Source organism: Solanum lycopersicum, chromosome 1, assembly GCF_036512215.1.
Source record: "Solanum lycopersicum chromosome 1, SLM_r2.1".
In the NCBI taxonomy this organism is placed as follows: domain Eukaryota; kingdom Viridiplantae; phylum Streptophyta; class Magnoliopsida; order Solanales; family Solanaceae; genus Solanum; species Solanum lycopersicum.
This window is the reverse complement of record NC_090800.1, coordinates 27408838-27432935: the sequence shown is the minus strand read 5'-3', so window position 1 is coordinate 27432935 and position 24098 is coordinate 27408838. Positions and strand designations below refer to the sequence as shown.

The following is a 24098-nucleotide window of genomic DNA, read 5'->3' as shown; positions in this document are numbered from 1 at the left end:
ACTCTTTGGAAAAGTTACAACCCTTTAAAAATGTTACAACCTTTCATAAAAGACACAATTTTTCATAAAAGTGACAATTTATCATAAAAGTTATAACTTTTCATAAAAATCACACCTTTTAGTGAAAGGAGAAGGCTAATTTTTGAAATAAAATAAATTCAAAGGAAATCCTTGTTTGTAGTGGCGCCACATAGGCAGACTTAGGGTTCTCTTATATATATATATATATATATATAATTTTTTATTTTTTTGATATGCAAAAAATTGTAATTTATTATACTTTTCATATAATTTTTGAATATCTATTTTTTTAAATTTAAAATATCGAGCTAACGTAATCTAATTTAATTTTGAAATAAATCAAATTAATTTTCAAAAAGCGTAAAATGATAGATAAAAATCGACGGAAGGAGTATATTGTTGCACCAAACTTTACCGAGAATATTACATTTATGTGATTGGAGACACTTTCTGCGTATGTGTTGCTTACAAAGTAAGCAGAGTTGTAAATTCAGTAGTGGTGGTACCAACAATATCACATGCATGAATTTTTGTAAGTTGGGTTGACATTTAAAAAAAAATACATAAATAAATCATATAGATCTACTATACTAATAAGAATTATTTAAAGTAAAATAATAAAACGTAGATCTAAGTAATTAATATAACTTCCATTAATGAGTTAGGTTTTGCTTTATTGTGGTGTTCGATTTTTCTTTGGACAAGTAACGTTGATTTGTAATGTTATATTCCATTTGTATTAATTTATATGAAATAGTTTAATTTAATATATAATTTTAAAAAGAAAAATATTTGAAACTTGTGATTTAAATTAAGTCATATGTATTTGTGTGGTTAAAATTATTTCATTACTGATAAATGAACAGTGAAAAAGTTAAATTATTACTAAATATAAAAGTATGTCATTACTTTTAGTACTAATTAAAAAAATGAATCATATAAATTGATATGAAGAAAATACGTAAATTAAATCACAATTACATTAATTTTAGAGAAAAACACCCGCACATCTGTTTACGAGTTAATATTAGAACCTTAAAAGTTACTTATAGTTTTTGTAAATAACTATTAATAAAATTTTAATTACAGGTATTAACAGATTAGGACTCCCTCGGTCTAATAATAGTTGTCCACTATATTATTTTAGGATGTTCAACAATACTTGTTCACTTTATGACATCAATGAATAATCTTTTTAGTTCCTAATTAACCCTTATAATTAATTATAGTTATTTATCTATCACATTTGTTAAGACAATGTATTTATTATATTTAAAGGGTAATGTAGTAAAATTATTCTTCTATTTATAATTTCTTAAGAAGCGTGTAAAGTCAATAGTGGACAACTATTATTGGATAGAGAGAATATTGATTTATAAATTAATTAATTATAGTTTATTAAGTACTACATTATTATAATTAATGTTTCTTCAATTAATGACGACGAATCAGGTGTATAGTAATAACAATAGGCGAAATAGTCTTCTAAACTCTTATACTTGACTCAAATTACGAACTAGACCATTCGATCCCACAAAGTTTAAAGTAAACACTAAATTCAAAAAAAAAATAGAAATCATAGGCCTCTTTGACCATTAACCGACCTTATGTGGCTCTAATACAGATGAATTGGGAAAACGCAAATCAACAAACAGACAAAGGGAAAAAAAGATGAAAAAACCCTTTCTTCTTAAAATCCATCCACCCTTTCTGAAAAATAGCAAATCACCCACCTTCTATATATATCACCATCCTCTCAATTTCAATTATTTTTTCTTGTAATCTCACTTCTCCTCATTTTTCAAATGAAAATTCCACATTCATCAAAAACCCAACAAGAAAATTAATTGAAAGCGAAAGAAAAAAGCTTTCGAAAATTGAAATACCAAATCGAAATGGATTTATATATTTGAAGAAGGATTATTGCTGTCACTAATTATTTCTTTTTACTTTTTTTCAAAAGCAAAACTTTTAAAAAACAAAGAACAAATTTTCATCTCATTTTTTAAATTGAAGATACAACTTTGAATATTTTACTGGGTAAGGATTAGGAATAGTTGGGTTTGAATGTTTTCTTCTACATTAATATTAGTTTTGATGAAATTATAAGCTCAAATGAGGCTATTAATGGGCTTTTTTTTGAGTTAGGGTTCTTCAGACCATGGTGAAAAATTATTTTTTAAAAGTACAGGTTGTGATATTAATTCTCATCTATTCATTTATTATGATGCAAAGAACAAAGTAAAATATGTTACAAAATATGTTACAAAGAGGATTCATTTTTTGTTCCAAATCAAAAACATTTGTAGAATGTGATGTAATGACCATTAATGCCATTAACATTCATATTGCGTTATCAAAATTAACTTTTGACTTTACAATAACTACTATATAAATTTCCTATATAAGTAATGCCTTTATAAATGCTAACACAACCAATAGAAGGAAAACAAAACATTTTTCTCCTTTCTTCTTATTCTCAGAATATTTTTGGACAATTGATTTTGGGCAACCTCAAAACTGTCAGCCACGAGTGTACGTATTTGAGAGTAACTGCGGAACTTTGGGGAGCGATCAACTACAATGATTTGTGCCGGAGTGGAGTCGAAATCGCTCTGAAGGTATGCTTGCCACAACATTATGTTTGTGATAATACATTTCTTATTTTATAGTTCCTATTTAATATCAATATTCTAGTACTTTTCCAACAATTTGAAAGTGATTTTGTAACATGCAATATTAATAAATGGATATTTCTTTGAACAAAATATTTTCTGATTTGTCAAAACTTGAGCCTTTAGATGAAAATAATTTTAAATGATGGTAACAAAAAAACTATGATTTTTTTTTGAACAATTAGAAGTTGATTATGTTTTTATTTAAAGAACCTTCTATAAATGATTCTAATACCACTACTGATTCTAGCAATGTTTCAACTGTTGATGATGTTGATAAAAAGAAGTTTTAAAAGGATAATAAATCTGTGAGAGGACATTTGTTAGATCATATGACTAATACTTTGTTTGATTTATTGTTAACCTATAAATTTATCAAAGAAATATGAGATAGTTTGGAAAAGAAATATGGTGCTGACAATGAAGGAAAGGAAAAATCCATCAGTCGATTAAATTTCAAATGGTTGATAATAAACCAATAATGAAACAAGTTCACGAGTATGAAAACATGACTACTGATATTCTCAATGAGGACATGAAGATGTGTGAGATATTTAAGGCTTATCTTATGTTTGAAAAATTCTCACCATCTTGAATTGACTATAGAAATTAACTGTAACATAACAATTTTTTTTCAACTCTCCAAGAACTTATTAGTCATATGAGGACTGAAAAGACGAAACGTCTCAAAGATAAGATGGAAGAACTTTCTCTTATTTCTTCTAAAGCTAATTTTATTGAATCTTCTAGTACTATTGTGAAAGACAGGTTCAAAGGCAAATAAGAGAAAGTCTCGAAAAAGGAATATATGAAGAAGACAAGTCAATTCGACAAGTCGGAGAGTCAAATTCAATACATTAATGGTCCTTGTTTTGTTTGTGGAAAAGTTAGTCACAGGGTTGCCAAGTGCTATCAAAGAAAAGGGTAGGACTCAAAATAAGGACGAACAAAGTGATGTCCAAGATCATCTTATTGAGGGTAATGAAGTGATTGTTGTTGTAGTCTTTGAGGAGAATCGGATGGCTAACTAAACTTATTGGGTGCTAGATACAGACACTTCAAGGCATTTTTGTGCCAATAAGAATTTTTCATGACATTGAGGAGTCTAGTGATGGCGAGAGTGTATATATGGGTAAATCTAATTATTGTTGTAGTAACGGGTAAAAGAAATTTTTTATTTAAATTAACTTCTTGAAATACATTCTCCTTGAACAATGTTTTATATGTTCTATCCCTCCATAGAAACATAGTTTCCGGAGCACTTCTCAACAAAGTAGGCCTTAGACTTATTTTTGAAGATGGTAAAATAATTATTTCTCGTGGAGGAGACTTTGTTGTGTAGGAATATCTTAGTGGAGGATTATTTGTATTGAACATTGTTCAAGAGATTGTCAAGAGTGAAAGTATTTCAAATTCTGCTTATATTGTTGAGTTTATTAATTTGTGACATGGTAAACTAAGTCATGTTAGTATTGCTTCTATTAAAAGCCATAGAAAAATAAAATTAACTCCTATGATAAAAACTGATGAGTTTCATAAACGTATTGTGTGTGTAGAAGAAAAGCATGTCAAGAAATCTTCAAAATCTACTAAGTAGAAAGATTGAATTACTTGAACTAATATATTCGAATTTAGCAAATTTCAAGGACACTGTTAGTAAAGGTGGAAAAAAGTATTACACTAATTTTTTTGATGACTTTTCTAGATATACTTAAGTATGTCTTCTTAAGTCTAAAGATGAGGTTGAAAGCATGTTTTTGAAATTCCAAGCAGAAATGAAAAATCAATTAGACAAAAAAGCAAGAGATTTTGATCTGATAGAGCAGTGAATATAGTATTAAAACTTTAGAAGATTGTTGTGAGAAAAATGGTATTATACATGAGGTTAATGCTCTCTATACTCCCCAAAAAAATCGTGTAGCTGAACGAAACAATAAAACCTTAAAGAAATGATGAATTCTACGCTTTTAAGCTCTGGTCTATCAGACAATATGTTGGGAGAAGAAGTCTTGATGGTAAGCCATATTATTAATCAAGTCTCTCATAAGAAGTTACACAAGACGTCATATGAGTTGTGGAAAAGATTTGTTCCTAACTTAAAATTTCTGTAAGTGTGGGGGTTTTGGCTAAGGTTTATATACCTCAATTTAAATGCGTAAATGTTGATTCTAAAACTTATGATACTATCTTTATTATTTATGCTCAACATAGTGTTGCATATAGATTTTGTGTCTCTAAGTGATCATTCTGTTTGTTGATCTAAAGATGCAAAAATTTTTGAGCATATTTATCCTTTAAAAATTAAGGTGTCAAGTAATGTGCAAAATATGCTTCTACATCTATATAAGTTAATTCTCATATTGTGTGTTCTTCAAATGTTATTTCTAATGAGCATAAAAATGAACTCAGAAGGCAGGAGTAAGATGAATATTTGAGACTTATTCTGGTCCCGATTTTATCACCACTTCTTATACACTACTAAAAAAGGGCAAAAAGATACCTAGAAAAGAGACCTCATGAAAAAAGAGACCTCAACGGTTGGTCACTATAATGCAGGTCACTTTTTTGTAAACACCTCATGAGGTCGCCGAACGGAGACCTCACGAGGTCACCAATAAATTGTCCGATTTTTTTAAAAAAGAGACCTCATGAGGTCACTACTTTATTATTTTATTTAATTTTATATTTTTAAAAAGAGACCTCATGAGATCACTATTTTATTATTTTATTTAATTTTATATTTTTTTTAAAAAAAAAACTCATGAGGTCACTATTATATTATTTAATTTAATTTAATATTTTAAAAAAGAGACTTCATTAGGTCACCACTTTATTATTTAATTTAATGTAATATTTTAAAAGAGAGACCTCACAAGGTCTCCTTTCTTCATTTTTTGAATAGCGACCTCATGAGGTCTCTAATATAATGCAAAAAGACACCTCATGAGGTCTCTTTTCTACATTTATAAATATAAAATGTTAAATAAAGACCTCATGAGGTCTCTATCATGAAATTTCTTGAAAATTTAATGCAAAAAAGAGACCTTATGAGGTCTCTTTTTCTGGAAAAATACTGGCAACTAATTATTATTTCTGCGGCTTCTCATCACCTATCATTTTAATTGAGTACCCAAATCAAGATCAAAGAGCTTTCAAAAATCAATTGAACCAATACATTTACTAAATATTCTCTTATCAACTCACATTCAACATAATTCAATACAAAACAAAAACTAAGATATCCACAAGTTATATAACACATTGCAATATTATCATGTATTCATAAAACAAATAATTCTCATCACAAAATTATAAAGTTAACAAAATTATCCATAAGTTAACTTAGATTATCTATCACAAGTCTAAACTTCACTAATGTGGTAGTGTGTTTGCGACATAATCATCATTTTCTTCATCACTACTAGACTCATGTGTCATATTTCTTTGTGACCAACACTGGATATTGAGTAGGTTGAGATTGAGGAGGTCGAGGAGGGAAAGTGACATCACCAGAACAAGGGGAAATCCCTTCTGAAGCAAGTAATGCATCAAATTGAGCCTTAAGACCCGCAAACTGTAATTCCAATCGCCTTTCCCTAGCCCGTGATTCTTTGGCTTGGCTAGATAGCTCAACAATCTTTTGCCCCATAGCCAAATTTTTCTTCATTGATTTATCATGATATGAACTATTTAGGCCTTCAAACTAAGAAAAAATTCGTGAAAGTTTTTCTGCGGCATTCCATATGCATACCCATATCTACCCGGCTCACCAGTCAAGTCTAACCAAACTCTCTCAGCCTGTTCTTGAGTAAGTGACATACCTCAATTTTCTTCCAGCAGAGTTTGTTGTAAATCCTCCAAAGCTTGAAGATATCGATTCGAAATTGAATTTTATTATATTAGAATATAAATTTAGAAAATAAGTAATTATTTTTTAAAATTAGAGAATTACATAGGTCACTTCAGCTCGTGGTTCAACCCACACATCTGGATCTTCAGGATTTTTCTTCTTTCTAATGTGTGTTGCCTTAAATGCCTCAGCCTGAGTTACCGGTCTTCCTAGTTCCTTTTCCTACATATAAAAATAATAAAGTTATAATCAAGAGTAATTAAATATTAATAGATAAAATATAAAAAAAAATAAAGAAAAATGATACACACCAATTTCCTCCTCATACTTCCTTGACTTTAAGCCCCACTTGTGTGTAGAGAACCACCCTTAGTAGATGATCTTGCCTTTTTACCGATCTCACTCATCTACTTAAATCTTGTATCATATTTCCAATGCACAAGTAATTTTTTCCAATCCTCCGATAGAACCCAGCTAGGTTTCTTATTATCTCTACGAGCTTTATTAAACAAACCAACAAGAGTATGCATATCTTTCTTGTGAAATTATGCACAAATTTTGGCCCTCATGTTTCGGACGCCAAGCACATTTTTTCTACAATTAAAGCATAATTTTTTTAGTTAATAAGTATTAATGAAGACAAGTATTTTAATAGTGTTAAACAAATAAATTTGAACATACCCTGAACTCCAAAATATTTGTCTCTTGAGATTGCTAGAGATCTTTCCCCATGTAGGATAAGCATCTCTATAGAGTTCTTTGATTGCCTGAGAAATGATCCCCACAACATCATCTGGATTGAAATTGTAATACAAAGTTTTAACATTTACAGGTTAAAATAAAGACAATTAAATGATATAATCGTAAACATACCATACTTTTTTAAATAAAACTTACGTGTAGTCTTCAGGCTCGATGACAAGTCTATTATGAATATCCCTCACGTCAACTTGTGTATTGTCATGACCAGGTGTATTTGACTGATTTGTGGTAGGAGTGTTAGGCTCAGAACTATTACCTTGAATGCGAAGACTCGACATCATAAGTTGTGAAGCAGATGATGACGATGGTTGTGAGTCTGCAGGGTTGTGAGTATTAGTGTGAGAGACACTAGACGTTGGTCGATTATCCTCTTGAGGTAAAACACTATATCCATGTGGGGTAGTATACCCTGATGTGGGCATTATCAGAAGTACCTGAGGGGGCGGCTGAGTATATTCCAGTCGTGGATGCATATAGGTCGAAGGAGGATTAATATGTGGAAGCACGGTTGGCCTAGAATAGCAATGTGGCGGAGTGTCTCTTGGTGGGAGAGATGTTGTGTTGTCTGATCTTATATGTATACCTGTCTGTTGTCTACTAACCATACTTCCTTTCTTTTTTATTTTTGGGGTCATTATCAATATCTTTATTCTTACATTTACCTGTCATCTAATTAGTAACAAAAATATTCAAGTCAAATAAGGTTAGATATTGAAGATATGAAAGACAAACATCATCCAGTAGCTTATCTAGCAGTTCATCACTTTTTAACATAAAATAAAGCCACAACCACTAGTACAAAATAATATGGAAAACAACATCCAACAAAAGGCACACAAGAACATATGAAGTTGAACTTTTTGAACTAAAAATCATCTTTTTATTGAAATTAAATCAAAAGGCACACGAGGATAGATTAATAAATTACTTTATGTATCATTAATAAATCTATAAAGCACTCAATACAGAGATACAGACAAAGAGGGATTGCAATGGTAATTACTAATCCTCCTCATCCTCGTCCTCATCTTCATCTTCATCATCATACTCATCCTCATCCTCAACATCATCCTCATCCTCATCCTCATATTCATCTTCATCCTCATCATCATACTCATACTCATCCTCATGAATTGTTGCATTTGCCCCTTCATTTGTTATTTCTTCCATATCAACCTCTTCTGATATATGTTCCAAATGCTCTAAATCATTTTCTAATTCAATATCGACGGTGTGGTGAACACTTCATAAATCATCATTTTGGTATGCAACATCCAACACGTTTTCAACTTCCACACGGCCCATGGGTTTGGTTTTAATCACCACCCACCAATCAGCTTTATCTGGGCGCAAGGGATAAGGAGCATAGTACACTTGCTTAACATTTTGTGCAATAATAAAAGGATCATACTTCCCTTGTGTGCTTTACTTCAATGATATTATATTGTTTGATTTCTCTCGTACCTCTTTTTGGGGTTGGATCAAACCACTTGCATCTAAACGATACAATTTTTGTGTAGGCCAACCGGAATACTCCATTTCCAAAACCTCCTTGAGTACCCTGTAATAATAAACTCCATCTAGATTTCCATAACCACCTTTCACCCAAACTCCACTATTTTTAGTTCTTTATATTTGGAGTATTCTTCAGTAGTGAATTTAAAACCATTAACAACATACTTATTCATTGAGTAAGTCTTGATGGGTCCCCAAGAAATGTCCTTCGAAAATTGGTCAAATTGACCATATATTGTTTCATAAATCTATAAATATTTAAAAATTAAAGTAGAAAATTAGCATCAATTAAATATAAATTAATTTAATAAAAATAGTATTATGAAAATATTATAAGGCTTACGTAATCTTGAAACCACTTTGAGAAACGGTCAAATACTCTTTTATTGCTATATAAATGCACAAAGTAACTGTCAAAAAAGATGGATATTGAGTTAATTGATTTGTCTTGTAATTTCATATTTTAGTGCAAAAAAATAAACTTACTCAACAAATGGTTTACTTGTGGACAATTCAATAAGACATGTGTAGATGCAGACTGCAACTCCATGGCACTAAGATTCCTCCTTGTACATTTTTTTGAACCTTTGCCTGGTTGGTTGAAGATTGATAGTGTCTTCATAGTTTCACCACCATTGTCATGGAAATTGGGTCTATTTTGAAAGCATGACACACTTCTTTTAAAGTAATAAGAACCAAAATTAATTATCTCCCTACCAAGATGGAATTGAACCATTGAGTCTTCAACTTTATGATTTGTTTCATGCCCCATTTAGACTTTCCAATAGTCCTACATTATAATTGTTATCATTGATTTAAACAACATATTGATATACAAATATTAATACTTATATATTTACCTCTCACATATATACATTCATCTGTATTGAACCGGACCTCCGAGGCATGCTTCATGCACTAGATGTACAGGAAGATGCTCCATCGCATCAAAAAATCCAAGTGGAAAAATCTTCTCTAACTTATTTTTAATTACAGGAATATTCTAATCCATCTGAACTAGGTTGTCTTCCTTTAACGTATTAGAATACTAGTCCTTGAAGAACAAATTGATTTCAGTCATAGGTTTCCAAATTTTATCGGGCAAGACACTGAATGCAATGGGGAGTGATGTTTCCATGAAGAAATGACAATCATTACTTTTCATTTAATGTAATTATCCATTCTCCATATCGACACATTTTTCTAAATTTGAAGCATGTCCAACAGGCATCTTAAGTTGCTCGACCCATTCACAAATTTTATGCTTGATACATTGTAAAAGAATAACTAGCCTTAGGCTTGAAGAACTTGTTGTTCTGTTTCTCTTGCAACCATAACTCTTTTCGCCTGCAATATTCAGGTAAGTTCATCCTAGCTTTAACATTATTTTTTGTCCTTCTGTGTTAAATAAATTATCAAAGTAATTTTTTTCAATATGCATGACATCAAGATTATGTCGAAGAAGATTGTCCTTCCAATATGGTAACTTCCAGAATATGCTTTGTTTTGTCCAGTTATGAGCAACACCATATCCATCAAATTTGTAGGGCTGCTCTTATGTAACCTTTAGAAAGTTTTGAACCCTCTCCCAAACTTTTTCTCTAGTCAAGATTGGAGGAGGATAACATTGTTCAACAAAATTCTTTCTGAATGCATTTTTCATACTCCTAAACTCATGATCCATTGGCAAAAACTGTCGATAACAGTCAAACCAAGAATTTTTACGACCATGTTTCAAAGTGAATGATTTAGTATATTCCATACAATAAGGACAAGCTAACTTTCCCACTATCATCCACCCTGACAACATTCCATATGCTGGAAAATCATTAATAGTCCACATTAAGACAGCCGACATATTAAAATTCTGCTTAAGAGACACATCAAATGTTTCAACCCCTTGAATTCACAATTGTTTCAACTCATTAATCAAAGGTTGCAAGTATACATCAATCAATACTTTTGGATTCCGTGGTCCAGGAATGACACAATTGAGAAATATATATGGACTGATCATACACATCTCAGGTGGAAGATTATATGGTGTTACAAATACAGGCCAACAAAAATATGGTGCAGCAGAAATAGAATGTGGCGTGAATCCATCTGAACATAAACCCAATCTAATGTTCCGTGGTTCAGCTGCAAATTATGGATATGTTCTATCAAAATGCTTCCAAGCCTCTCCATCGGATGGATGACACATAACTCCAGGTGGTCTTCTATTTTCATGGTTCCATCTTATATGAGGAGCAGATCTATTAGACGCATAAAACCTCTTTAACCTCGGTATAAGAAGTAACTAATGCATCGCCTTAATAGGAACTTTCTTCCCACTAGCAGATTGCTTATGATGAGATTTTCCACAAAACTTACATGATTCTAGACCAATATCATCCTTATAGTATAACATTCAACCATTTTCACCACAATGAATTCTCATCGATGACATTCCTAACTTTGATACCAACCTCTTTGCCTTATAGAAGTTATCAGGTATCTCTAGATTTGGTTCGACTAAATCATGAATAAGGTCAATCACAAAGTCCATTGCCCCTTGAGGAACATTCCAGTCTGATTTGATACTTAATAATCTAACAGCAATAGACAACTGCAAATGTGGACTCCCCTCATATGAAGGCCGACTAGCAACTTCCAATTGTTCAAAGAAAATTTTACATTCAGCATTAGGAGCTTCTTCACCTTGATTAGAAAAATCAAAATTACAATGCACACCAAAAGCATCTTGAACCATGTCATCCATTCTATAATTTTGTGCATTAGAATTCACAGTGCTACTACTTTCACCAGGAACATAATGTTGAAATACACCAAAGTTATTATCAATTTCTCCATGACTAGTCCACACAATATTCCTTTTTAAACCCATTTCAATAGATATGAAGCTCAACAGTATCTGGTATAGAACATTGACATTTATTACAAGGACACTTAATCATACCACTACGTTGAAAATGATCTAATGTCTTAGCATACTCCACAAAACCAGTGACACCTTCTACAAATTCAGGTCTTAGCCCCATTCGACCAAAATTAGTCATATTATACATCCAACTACAATCCATCTACATAAGAATCATAAAATTAAATTTGTCAAGCACTAGATTATGTAATAATTTATTGAAAAACAAATTGTACCAATACTAGTAGGGATTGATTAACGAGGCCTTGTGCAAATGAATTTAACTTATTAACCTACTTAACAAATTTCTAAGTCTAATTACTTTAGTTTTATCTTAATTCTAATACTATAGTAACAAGTTTAACATATTGACCAACTTAAAAAATTTCTAAGTCTGATTAGTTTAGTTTTAACTTAATTCTAACAATATAGTCACAAATTTAATTTATTAACCAACTTAACAAATTTCTAAGTCTAATTAGTCTAGTTTTAACTTAATTTTAACATGTTGGTAAGTATATATATTTCGTAATCATAAGTTCATAACTATCTGTGGAAAATGAGAATTTAAATAGACCAAGAGAAAAATCTGAACATAATACAATATGAATTATGCAAGAGCATTAAACTACAAATGTCAAAGACTTTCTTCACTTCTTCCACAATATTCAGATAAAATACATACAGATTGTGCTCTGCCGAGACCCTATACACCCTCTTATGGCTTCTGAAATTCAGTGTTTATACACACTGGGAGGCACACTACATAAAGTGGAGATATAACTGACTCAGTAGCAAACATGGTGTAGCAACTTTTTTGTTAAATAGTGAGTTATCACAACCACTGCAGTCGCTAAATCCACCACCACCTCCATCCCATATATATTTTCTTGTTCCTGGACACTCAAGTCAGAGTCTCTCTATATCTCCTTCCCTCTCTTCCTCTCCCACTCTTTCTCAATATATATAGACTATGGTGTATATATATAACTTTCCTCTCCTCGATTAAAAAATAACTAAAATACATACAGAGACATGAACCAAAATGATATCCGTTCTAAATTTAAATCAGAATTCAACAAATGATTATAAGAAATAATTTAGAGTGAGATATAAGGTATAATAATCCCAAAATATAATATAAAATTTTCATAACAAATTTTATTTTTTTACTCTTAAAGATTACTACCCATACCATGTATCTTCTTCTCAATTATATAATATAAAAGCTTACTTGAATTCATGTTAATCATCAGGAGAAGCCAAAACAACACATTAAGATAGAGCACATTAAGATAGAACAAGAGTAAAACCAAAATTTAATTATATGCTCATGAAGTGAAAAGAAAATCACAAATTCTACTTAATCGTGTTGTAAATTGAAAGATAGAGTTTTTGTTGATGGATGCTTGCAATAAGTAAACAATATAGTTACAATATGGTTTAAAGTTTGAAAGATTTACCTTTATATGCAGAGAAAGAAATCGACAGAGAGAATGCAATCGACGACTACGTTTGTCCTCCAACCCAGCTACTTCGATGGTGAAAACGAAACTCAATTGACGGTGAAACTGAAACTTCAAACCAAGATGATCGAGGCTACACATCTGTAAAGAATTTATGTGGAAGAGACAACTTAGTTTTTTTTTAGCTTCTAGGTGAAGAGTGGGAAAGGAGATGAACAAAATTAAAAAAACCTCTAATTTTATAAAATATTATTTAACAAGTTTGACTGATAAAAGGAATACTATAATTTAACAAATTTGACTAATAAAAGGAATAATATTTAACAAATTTGACTGATAAAAGGAATATTATTCAATAAATTTGACTAATAAAAGGATACCTCACGAGGTATCTAAACTAAAATAATATTTTTTTAGGTTAACAAATAGTGACCTCGTGATGTCGCATGTTTTATAGGGATCATACAATAAATTTAAGAATTAAATAACCCACTTATAGAAAAATAATTCATGAAATTGACCTCACGAGGTCACTCCTGTTATCACCAAAAAAAAATTATTGATGCAAATAGCGACCTCATGAGGTTTCTTTTTAGCGACCTATTTTGAGGTCTCCTTTTTAGATCTCTTTTTTCCCTTTTTTTAGTAGTGTTATATGAAAATTTTGATATTGATATTTTATATGATGAATTATTGTCTATCAATTTAATAAAAGAAGACTCTACGGGTTATAATGAAGCAATGCGATCAATAGATGTTATATTTTAGAAAGAGGCTATTAAAAATAAATTAGACTCTATAATTTCTAGTAAAAGTTGAGACTTGTATGATTTACCCAAAGGATGCAAGTCTATCAATAGCAAGTGTATATTTAAAAAGAAATAGACCTAATGGTACAATTGATAAATATAAGGCTAGACTTCTGATTAGTTATTTTAGCCAAAAGAAAGTTGTTGAATACTTTGATACTTATTCTCTTGTGACTTAAATAGCAACCATTAGGACTCTTATTGCTATAGCTGCTATTCATGATTTAGTGGTACATCAAATGGATGTCAAAATAGCATTTCTACATTGTGATTCAAAAGAAGATACCTATATGACTCGACCTAAGGGATTCGTGGTTCCAAGACAAGAGAATAAAGTATATAAATTGAGGAAGTTATATTCACTAAAAAAGGAACCTAAGCAATGGTATGAAAAAAATATCACATTTATGGATAATGGCTTTGTTGTGAGCTCATATGGTACCTATGTTTATTCTAAAATGATAGCTTCAAATTGTGTCATTATATGTAGATGACGTGTTAATATTTGGCCCTAATATGAATGTTATTAATGAGACCAAGAACTTTTTGTCTTCTAAATTGAATTGAAAAACCTTGGTGAAGTAGATGTGATTTTAGGATTTATAATCAAAAGATCTGCTAAGGTTTCTCTTTGTGACAGGCTTTTTATATTGAATTTTTTTAAAAAAAGTTTAATTGTTTTGATGTAGTTCTAGCGAGAAGTTCTTATTATCCTAGCATAAGCTTGAGGAAGAATGAAGAATATAGTGTTTCTCAAACTAAATATGCTAAAATAATTAGGAGTGTAATGTTTCTCATGAACTTTACTTTGTCTAATAGCTCATGATGTTAGTAGATTGAATAACCATCATCCCAGTAGTAAACACTGGAATGCTCTTCATCGCTTGCTAAGGCATTTGAGAGGTACTATGAATTGGTGTTTGCGTTATAACAAATTTCCTGCTCTTTTAGAAGATTTTGGTGAGGCAAACTAATAACTGATGATGGTGAAGTTAGATCCACCAGTGTCTGTATTTACTTTGGGTGCAGGTGATATTTCATCGAAACCTTCCATATAGACTTGTATAGAACGTTCTACAATGAAATAATAATACATTGCTCTCGAGTTGGCATGGCTGAAAAATGTTTTGACGATATACCATTGAGGGAAAGACAAACTTCATTAGTGTCTCTTCATTGTAACGCACACACAACAACTGAAATTGGCTAAAGTTGTGTGTACAATGAACAAAAAAAGACATGTTTGCATCAGACATGGTGCAGGTAAACAATTATTGAAATTGGGTGTTATTTCTTTAGAATATGTAAGGTCCGAAAGAAATTTGGCAGATCCTATAACCAAGGGCTTTACAAGGAAAATAATCCTTGAAACATCGAGGGGGTGGGACTAAATCCCATTGATTAAGGTAATGTGGTGTACCTGGTGGGCCACAATATACACCACATTTTCTATCCCTATGTCGTGAGGCATTGTTTTATGAGGTTGAGCCTCATTTTGTGCTTAATGACTTTATGGCTTTAAGGTGGTTTATTTGAGATAAAATTGATGGAATCACGTACCTGAGTGTAAAGATGTGGTCGCCTCTTATGAAAGACTTGGGTCGTCTTCCTATAGCACTCATAAGATCTAAAGTGTGTATGCATGACCATAAATGCACTTTGTATCACAGAGGTTGCTTAAATTTAAGCATATATTATGTGTTATGGGGGTCTAAATTTATATTCAATTAGTTCAAGAGTACTTCACTTTGTGTATATTAATGCAACATCTCTCAATTCGAAATAAGCTAGGAAGAAGAGATAAACTAGAAATATTTGTTTTGGAAATAATTAAAAATATGAAAATTTACTTGGAGTTTACAGTCAACTTCAAACAACTATATTCTCTAGATAAGGACACTTCCATATATGGTTGTGATGTACCGTGGTTTTATGGTACTTTTAATGTTTTTTCCTAAAGATTGGTGTGTGTCTAGAACCTTTTTGTACTAAATTTAATGTGTTTTTATCTTTGTTTTGCAGGAAAGGTGTCCAAATCCAAAACGCAAAAGGCTGTGGAGATTTAGTGCAGAGGTGACCCATGAAGGTCATCGATGCTCGTTGTCCCATCGACGGACCGTAGATGGTGACCGTCGATAGAAAGTTCAGGCATCTGGAAGCAACTCGAGAAATTCTAACCAAGTGTGGCGCTACACAAGGATCAATGGTTCGTCGATTGATCGACGGACCGTCCTGTTGAATCATCGATCAGATTAGAGAAATTCTAGTACCCAACGTTGAAGAAAAGCTAAGTATGGAATGATGAGAAGCATCAACGGACCGTATGTGAATCGACGGACCGTGTTGTTGGTCCATCTATTCGATCAGAGAAGATTTAAGTTGAAAGCTAAAAAATATGCTAAGTCTGGACTTATGGAGGCAGTTGACGGTCCGTAGTTTGAACTACCGACCGTCTATGAGGGTCGTTAATTGAACTCGCATTTGTTTGGAAAACTTTCCTTATTAGAGTTCCTTTTGGATAGAAAATAAGGAAATTGGGTTGAAGATTAGATATAATTTAACGTGATTTTTCTATAATTATTATAAGATTATTAATGGTCAACAATTAAATAATGATGGCAAAATTGAATAGGGAATGAGAAGTCATGATGATTGAATCATAGGAAAAATGTATGTTTTAGGGAGTTATTTTATATTCTGTATATTTCATGGTAGACGTGAATAGTACTGTTATTCATCGTAAAAGCTCATTGGTTCTTTTATTAATTTATTTTTTCAGAATTATTTTTGAGGTTATCATATAGATTCAAATTTGGTATATTGATATAAGTAATTAAATATTGACTACATTATATTATATGAAAACTATTAGGGTTATAGTGTTTGGAGAAATTATGACTTAACTCTTGACTTGAAATTTAAGAAATATGATATTTGACTTATTGGTTAGAATCAAGATTGAGAAACTTTATTATAAATTTGGATAAATTTTGGGTCAAAGTTAAACAGATTGTAATATGAGTGTTGTAAGTTTTTAAGTCTTATTGTGGTTATTGATTTGAATAGATTGTATTGATTTGAAAGTACAATGATGGAGGAAGGCTGAAGTCCCGAAGTGATTTTTTGATAAACTGAGGCAAGGGAATTTCTAAACACTTGTTAAGTGTATGAAATGCGTGTATTTCCTTGTGTATATGTTTGGGAGTAATGAGATTGGTGATGGGTTGACTTGTCCACATTGATTAATTATAATGATGAAAAAAAGGGGATGACAAAAGGCAATGTGATTAATTGTTTATGTGTGATGTGTTGAGAAAGGGTTGAAGGATTGTTGAATCATTGTCGATGTGACTTCATGTTTGTGTGGTTGTGAATTGTGCGATGTTATGAAAATGGTCATCTCCTCATTATTTGTGTGAATTTGTCATCTGCATTATTCTGAGGCATTGATTGTGACAAGTGTTATGTGTACTAAGAAAGAATGAGTACTTAAGAGGATGTACCATTTTGAGGGATGTATCGCGCGCCGCGATGGATATTGTATTTCGAGGGACGTATCGCGCACTGTGATGGTTACTATTATCGAGGGTCGTGTCGTGCGCCGCGACAGATGCATGGACAGATATGTCCCCCATGGGTCCCGAACTGAGAGACAGCTGGTGTGTATCACTAGGTCAGAAATGCATCATTATACTTGACATTGCATTCCATTGCATTGCACATACTTACCATTAGTGAACTTGATATCTGGTTTTTGCTGATCTTCTGATTGCCTTTGTGCGGAACTTGTGATTGATCAATATTGAGCTTGTTATTGCGAATATATAATTTGTTGAAGTATTGTTGTTGAGGATATGTAATTTGTCTAAGTGTTGTTGTTGAGCTACGTGTTATGTAAACTTTGAGCTGTTAGGTTAGGTTGATTTTACTGCAGGTTGTAGTTGTGGAGGTTCGGTTGGGGGTGGTAGGAGTACCCGTATTTCATTCTCTTAGCTTGTGTTTAGAGGTTTACTTGCTGAGTACCGTGTGGTTTGATACTCACCCCTTGCTTCTACAAATTTTTATAGGTTATGAGCCTGAATTTTTGTTGTACTTGTCATTCTCTTCTTTTCCGAGGCTTCTTGGAGATTTGTGAGGTAGTTGTTTCCATCTCAGCAGACTTTCTTCTCAATAATTATGATCTTGTTCTATTCTAGAAACAAGTTTATTTGAGACTTGAGTTTTTCTTTTAAATCAATTGTAATACTTTAGAGGCTTGTACACGTGATTACCAGGTTTTGAAGGTTTTATTAAGTTACTTATATTTTATTTCCGCACTTTATTGTATGGTTGAGTTTTAGGCTGACTTGTCTTAGTGGGATAAGACGAGTGCTATCACGTTTATTTTTGGGTCGTGACAATTTTAAAATGAAAAAATTAAAAATAAAAAAGAATAAAACTGGAAATTTTGTAAGTACATTAGGGGTCCTATTTTTGTGGAAAATTATCAAATGTTTTATAGTAAAATTTTAAAATAAGTCTTCACAACTAATTTGTAGCAAACACAATATAAATTAATAGTTACCTTAAAAAAAATCTCAACATAAAAATAGACACATGCCAATACACAAATAATGAAAACTATCAACATTTTTAAAATACATTTTATATTTTTTTAAATCCAATTTATAAATTAGTAAAAACATATTTTTTAAAAAGAAAAATAACATACTATTATTTTAAATAAGTAGATTAGTACAATATCTATATGTAAAGTGTTTAATATCTTATAATAAGAAAGAAGGATAATTCATTTAGATATTAAATCCTCCATCAGAAAACCAATAAGAATTAGATTTATTTTGTACCAAAGAAACATATTAGTATTTAATATAATCTAAGCGTTACTATTTATATATCTATACTTATCTAATTTTTAACTTTTAAAAATGTCAAAATATAAAGAAGCTAATGGTTGCAAACACGAAAAAATTATGGACATAAAATTTGCAAAATAGTAAAAAAAAATTAAAAATTTAAGATTTTATTTTAAAATAATATAAATTCCTAAATTAAATATAACAAATTTCATTAACTTTAAGCATCTCCCTTGCAAAGAACTCCAGAACTTCATTTTGTCCACGTAAGTTTTCATATATTTTTAAATTACTTTTTGTTCATCAAACTAAATAGTAACTAGCCTTATTTTTTTGTGGTTTTACTTTTGTAAGCTGAAATGATGATAATACATTCTCAGACAGTTGTGAAGAAACAAAGAACTATATACGCGAGTGAAAAATAAAAAATTACGTGTGAAGAATGTCACAATTGAAACCTTGATGAATATTGTTGCGCATTGTGAGAACGAGATGGTCTATGACACTCAATTTTTTTTCTTTTTTTATTTTCTCTAAACATAATAAAAAAAAACAATTTTCTGTTTCTTTGTATTTATATTTCTAGATTAATATTTTTTTTGTGTGTGTATTTTTTAAATAATTGCTTAAAAAAATATATTTCTAGATTAATAATTTTTTGTGTGTGTGTATTTTTTAAATAATTGCTTAAAAAAATTTATGGCTTAAAATATTAATCTATAAAGTACATATAGAGTTTTTACTGCTTCAACAAGGAATTAAAAGGGATGTGTAATCTAAATTACTGTAGAGATAACAAAAAACATGTTAGTAAACCACATCAAATACAATTTTTTTAAAAAAATAAATAGTTATTTGCCTTTTTTTTCTTTCTGTTTTGTTATTTTTTTTGGCTAATGCTGATAAAGAAACTACAAATTTATATTTAGAGTTACATAGATTTATAACACAAATAAATTTAGCCTATTCTTTTGTAACAATGTTTAACAAACTTATGATCCTATAATTTAGGATTGTATAGCATGAGAAAAAAGGAATATTGAAATATTATTATTTTTGTTTTTTTCTAATTTATTATAATTTTGCATAAATTTAATATAGAAGAGATATTTTGAATCTTTTTTGGATTTTGAATAAAACATATACAAAAAATATATAAACATGCCATTTAATTTCATGATATCAAATATTTTATATGAAATGCTAGAATGAGTAAATTATTAACATAAAATATTTTATTCAAACAACATAAAAAGAATGAAGTACAAAAACATAAAAATATTTAAAAAATATTTCATACTTCATCAAGAAAGAATAATATATATATATATATATATATATAATAAAATAAATTATCGATTAATAATATTAATTAATGTACTCAAATAAGTATTAATGATTTGTACAGTATTATTCTTATTCTTATTCTTATTCTTATTCTTATTTATTTATATCTATTATTAGAAATTAAATATATTATTATGTTCATGATACATTTTATTAGTTATTTTAATTAAGAAATTAATACATTTTAAATTATCCGCGCAACGCACGGGCACATACACTAGTAATGTAAGAGTAGATGAGAAATTCCCTATTTCCAGCTTGAAATAGTCAAGTGTCACTTTCAGTTGTAAGGTTAGGAAAGCCAGGTATGATGATATCTTCTTTTCAAATATGAATTGATTTGATCTTATTATTAAAATATTCAGACTCAATTGAATATTGATGTTAGTGCACTGAAAGAGAGAGTTGTTAGCAACTTACATAATTACCAACTCTTCATTTCACCCATAATTTTATCTTTATTCATGTAACTTATTTAACCTATAGGCCATGCACTTATCCAAATTACTACTCGTTATCTTCCGATTCATTGCAAGGAAGAATTTATCACCCTATATTAGCGTCTTCTTTTGGGTTGAAAAAGTGGAAGTTAAATAATGTAAGAAAAAATGAGAAATTTATATTGAGGTTAGTGCATTGAAAGAGCGAGTTGTTAGTAACTTACATAATCACCAACTCCTCATTTCACCTATTATTATATTTTTTTTCCTGTTACTTATTTAACCTATAGGACATTCACTTATCCAAATTACTATACATTATCTCTCTATTTATTGCAAGGAATAATTTATTACCTTATATTAGTGGTCTTCCTTTGGGTTGAAAAAATGGAAAGTAAATAATGTAAGAAAAGATGAGAAGTTTATATTAAGGTTAGTGTAGTGAAAGTGAGAGTTTAAACAAAGAAAAATACTATAAGTCTTCAACTGTATTTGTAGACACTTATATTTTTTACCAAACGTAAGTTCTACATCATTTTTAGAGCTTCAATATTTTATAAAAATCTAGATTAAATATTTTGACTTTTATTTTATTGTATTAAGTTTATTTTAGTTACATTGTTAGGTAAGTCTTGTTTTCAATCTATTAAAAAAAACTTCCAAAAATATATGTTATATTTTAATTTTATATTTTTATAAATAAGTTAGTGTTTTAAAATATATATATATATATATATATATATATATATATGTCGTATGATCTATGTTGTATAGTTAAAATATGTATGTGTGGGTATAGTTTGTTGTGGTTGTAGTCTTTTAATGAGAGTAAAGGTTAAGGGGTTAGGGTGTGTATATATGCCCACACAAAATACTCTTAACTATACTCTCACTAAAAGAGTACAACCACAACAAACGATACCCACACATACATACTCTAACTATACAACATAGATCATACGGCCAATAGGAATAATACCCCCCTCCCCCCCTCCCTTGTCCAAAAACAACTCCAATAATCAAATTACTCTCAAATAAATCCTAAACAAAACACCACCCAAAACCACCATGAAATGAAAAAGTGATCATTTTCTAACTAAAAGAAGAAGAAGAAGAGGAGAACTGGAAGCTTTGATTGGAAGTGCTTTGAAAGGTCCACTCTTCAATCTTCATTGTAATTCTTGTATTTCCCTATTTGATCTTACTGAATATCTATTTTACTCGTAATTTATATTTCATTTTTAAGTGCTTTTGATGTCATGTTTTTTCGGTGCCCTACTTAAAATTTCACTGATTTTCTTAAACAAGTTGTCAATGTTTAATCAATTTAACATAGCGAATATTTAATTATGTGAAGTGAGTGTAGGATATTATTTCTGTTAGTAAATTTAAAATATGTGAGAATGTAATACATATCTATTCTAAATCACATTTAAAAAATTTAATGAAAAGAAAAGCGTTAAAATTAGTACGAATAACTTGTCTTCAATTTGCTGAAGAAACGATAACATTCCTAAAGGTAGATAAATTTGAAAAGGATAAAGTATCTCTTTCTATTAAGAATGTAATTTCACATTTTCTTTGAAACTCTTAAAATAAATTTAAGGATGCGTTGACGCACCTTGTCCAAAAAATATAATTAACTTTTCATTACTTTAAGTAAGACTCATACACCAAATTATTAGGTGTGATTCAAAGAAGACAGTTATGTCTCTAAATGTCAAAACCAACAAACAGTTATGCATCTAATTAGAGACCAATAAAATTTCAAAAATTAACATGTAAACAAATAACAATGGTAATAATATATAAAAAATAATTTAAGATACGCTTATGTAACGATCCTCTTAGTGTTTTTATGAATCTTAAGCATTGTTTTTATATTAATCCTTTTTAGTAGCTTGTATAAATAATTTATGACTTATAAAAATAAGAGACATGATTTTCATATTTAATAAAGGATTATTTTGTTGCTAATAATAATAGAAAAGAAAACATAAATATATAATTAAAAGAAATAAGGGTCAAAAGCCCTAACTGAAACTTGAAATAGCTGCTGGCCAAAAAAAAAAAAAAAGAGAGAAGAAGAAGAACGAACGGAGCGAAGGAATGATGGGAGCACTCCATCCGGTATAATATTAATACATCTAATTCATATATTGGTGATGCCGTATTTTAATTATTATTATTACAATGTTAGATGTTAAAGAAAGTAAAGCCACCGTCCAAGAAGTAGCAGCAATTGTAGTTTGGGGTAAAAAAAAAAAGAATAGATGAGTCCATGCCTAATCATTGTCTATTAATGGCCTAATCATTGTCCAATGATGGCCTAATCATTGGACAATGATGTTGCAGCTAATAATTAAGTGTATTAGTGCTTATAATTGAAACAAAGAAATATGTTAGTTTGGAAAATTTGGTTCCAGGTACGCGACTATTATATGGTATTACTTGATTATTTATTTATTATATTATGATTCAAGTTTTGATATATATAAAGATATATAATTAAATAGTAGGTGTATGGTAGTATATGAAGATCATTAAATTTATGTTATTTGGAGATATTGATGCTAAATCCTAGGCTTGAAATTTGGAAAAGAACTTGAAGGAGTTTAAATATTAATTGACATCAAGATTAAGACTTGATTATAAATTGATTAGGTTTTTGGGTCTAAGCTAGACATATAGCATATGGGTATTTTTAGTTTGGAATCTTATGGTGATTACACATTTAAATAGATTGCATTTATTTGGAAGTCTAAAGAAAAGGCAAGGCTCAAGTCCTGGAGTGATGTTCGGCTACTTGAGGTAAGTGGATTTCTAAACTCTTGCTAAGTGTATGAAATGTGTGTATTTCCTTGTGGTATATGTTTGGGAGTAATGGGACTTGGTGATAAGTTGACTTGTCCACATAATTAATTATAATGATGAAAAAAAGGGATAACAAAAGGCAATGTGATTAATTATTTATGTGTGATGTGTTGAAAAAGGGTTGAAGGCTTGTTGAATCATTGTCGATGTGACTTCATGTTTGTGTGGTTGTGAACTGTGTGATGTTATGAAAATGGTCATCTCCTTATTATTTTTGTGAATTTGTCGTCTGCATTATTCTGAGGCATTGGTTGTGACAAGTGTTATGTGCATTGAGAAAGAGTGAGTACCTAAGAGGATGTACCATTTCGAGGGACGTATAGCGCGCCGCGATGGATACTGTATTTCGAGGGACGTATCGCGCGCCGCGATGGTTACTATTATCGAGGGTCGTGTCGTGCGCCGTGACAGATGCATGCACAGATATGTCCCCCATGGGTCCTGGACTGAGAGACAGCGGGTGTGTATCACTAGGTCAGACATGCATCATTATACTTGACATTGCATTACACATACTTATCATTGGTGAACTTGATATTGTGTTTTGCTGATCTTGTGAT

General features: G+C 30.4%; 2 long non-coding RNA genes across 2 annotated transcripts; one reads left to right on the top strand and one right to left on the bottom strand.

The window, feature by feature from the left end:
- Positions 1-1641: 1641 nt before the first annotated feature.
- LOC104645985 (uncharacterized) lies at positions 1642-4118 on the top strand. The gene is made up of 2 exons (XR_740223.4): positions 1642-2642; positions 3465-4118. It is a non-coding gene; the product is annotated as an uncharacterized lncRNA (long non-coding RNA).
- A 1827-nt stretch (positions 4119-5945) lies between these two features.
- On the bottom strand, positions 5946-12464 carry LOC112941099 (uncharacterized). The gene is made up of 2 exons (XR_011220837.1): positions 6858-12464; positions 5946-6768 (listed from the first exon to the last, which is right to left on the bottom strand). It is a non-coding gene; the product is annotated as an uncharacterized lncRNA (long non-coding RNA).
- Positions 12465-24098: the final 11634 nt, after the last annotated feature.